Genomic DNA, 2,452 nt, shown 5'->3' on the forward strand with positions numbered 1-2,452 from the left:
AGGGGCAGTGCCGATTCTGGCCGCCGCGGCTGCTGTAGGGAGGGGGTGGCTGAGGTGGGGGTAGGTTGTTTTATTTTTTTTAATTAATATAATTAATTAATTGAGAGTTAAAGGCTAATTAGGGAAAATTAGAGGGTAATTACGATAATTAGAGTTTTTGGTTGTCTTCAACAAAAAAATTTTACGATCTGGTTTCTTTGTGCCAACAAGTTTTTATAAAGTTTTTTCCAACAAAAAGGTTGTTAATTATAAATGGTTTTTTCTAACAAAATTTCCAATAATAAATGAACTTTTTACAATTTTGAGAATGTCATGCTCCAAATGAGGATTTTTCCCCCTATGTATTCTTAGATACCTTCCTACTTAATTTATATATATATATATATATATATATTTATGCTCTTGCGTCTTTTAAAAAAATGAACATTTTTGTGTAGTTATGTTTTGGGATTTATTATTTGTTTGATTTTCTGTTATTGATCATATGCTCTTCGATTAATGAACATTTTATCATATAAATGGTTGATCATATGTATTAGTGTTTATGTTCATTTAAATATTGATCATTTATAATTTATGCAGTGGGTAACAACTCACAAGGACATTATTTCTTTTGAAGAGTCAAGAAAATCTAAGCAAGGAGAGAAAGAGTTTTGGACTAAAAACGACGGTTTTGTAAGATATGAAGAATGATAATTTATTACAAATGAAAAAAAATAATTTGTTTGTTCTAATGAGGCTTATGTTGAGACTATTTTTATATATCATCATTTAATTTCTTTAATTGAAGGCTAATACAAAATCACTTTTTGAATAAGTTATTTCATCTAGTTTTAAGGGAGTAGTGGATGATAATATTTTTAATGATTTTGATTAGATAAATTTGTGTAATTGATTATTATTCTAATTGGTATTGTACATTGTATTTGGTCATATTATAACAAGGCTTTCAAATTATAATACAAAATAAAACTTGAACGTACTATTAGATATTAAAATATACAATACAATTCCACATATAATTATCAAACACAATAAAATTTCTCGATCTAAATTTGAAAAATTCAAGCTTGTATTATTGGTTCATGTTGTTTGGCGACTCCATTCATGCCTTCTTGGTTTCCCTCTTCTTGGCATTTTTCTTTTTTCCTTACTATTGTGCGGTCTAACTCATTATAACTATGATATTTTTAACTGGTAGACAAAAACAAATAAATTTATTGGATTTGAACTAAAATGAACCAATTCTCATATAAATGTGAATATAGAGTATAACAATTGATCTGATCGATATGGAAATGAACATCTATTAATACATAAATGAACATATATTAGCTTGAAATTAAAATGACCATCTACTACTATGTAAATGAACATCTATTAATACATAAATGAACATGAAATATATAAGTGAATAAATTCTTGAAGCTAACAATATGTGAGGACCATATATACATATGAGAAAAGACATATATTGAACGTCAAAATTAAAATCAACATGAAATACTTGAAGGAAAAAATATGAACAAACATTTATCAAATTCTAATAACCGTATGTTAATATGTGATGTTGTAATTGACCATATACTATTATGTGATTGACCATCTACCAAAATAATAATGAACATTCAATATTTATATTATGTGAAAAAGATAGAATGACTTATTACGTGAATGACTATACATATGTATATTTATAAACATTATTACGTGTATGATTAGGTACTAATGTATAAATCAATATTTATATAAATCATTGTATACTAATATATAAATGAACATTTATCAAAATGGAAATGAACATTCATATAAAAAAAAAAAAAAAGAAATCCACTCACTTATTAACTAATAAACAACAAATAGCCACAACTACATTTTACCAAACACTTTTGTAATAGATGATTTAAACAACTATAACTTAAAAAGTCAATTCATACAAGTATACAACTAATACTTCCAGCGTTCACAGTGGGACTCGAACCCACAATCTCCCGCTCCGGAGGCGAGCGCCTTATCCATTAGGCCATGCGAACAAATCAACGATGTAGTTTGTAGTAAACGTAAATGATTCCTTAAATCAATATTTAAGCAGCTTTTGCCCATTCTTTTGGATGTTTGTTTAGAAGTCTTAAATTATTTCAATTGTAGTTTTAAAGCATTTCTTTGATGTTTTAAAAAAAGAAAAACAAAAACATTTCTTTGATAGAAACATTTTAAGTGTTTGTTTAATTTGGTAGGATAAAAAAATTGAGCACTAAAATATTACTCTTTTCGTTTTTTTAAATGCGTCGATTCTTTTTTATGGGGTATTTATTAAAAATAATGTATCACTTCTATATTTGAATCACTTCCCTTTTAGTCGTGCATTATAATAATAAAGCAATAAAATACGAAGTAGAAAAAATTGGTCACAATAACACTAACTAAGACAAATGTGCGTGTAGCAGCATAA

The 2,452-nt window shown here is 26.7% G+C and overlaps 1 non-coding gene across 1 annotated transcript; it reads right to left on the reverse strand.

The window, feature by feature from the left end:
• Window positions 1-1,960: 1,960 nt before the first annotated feature.
• Window positions 1,961-2,033, reverse strand: TRNAR-CCG (transfer RNA arginine (anticodon CCG)). The gene has a single exon. It is a non-coding gene; the product is annotated as a tRNA-Arg (tRNA).
• Between the last annotated feature and the right edge of the window lie 419 nt (window positions 2,034-2,452).

This window comes from Chenopodium album, chromosome 22, assembly GCF_948465745.1.
Source record: "Chenopodium album chromosome 22, dcCheAlbu1.1, whole genome shotgun sequence".
NCBI classification, from domain to species: Eukaryota; Viridiplantae; Streptophyta; class Magnoliopsida; order Caryophyllales; family Amaranthaceae; genus Chenopodium; species Chenopodium album.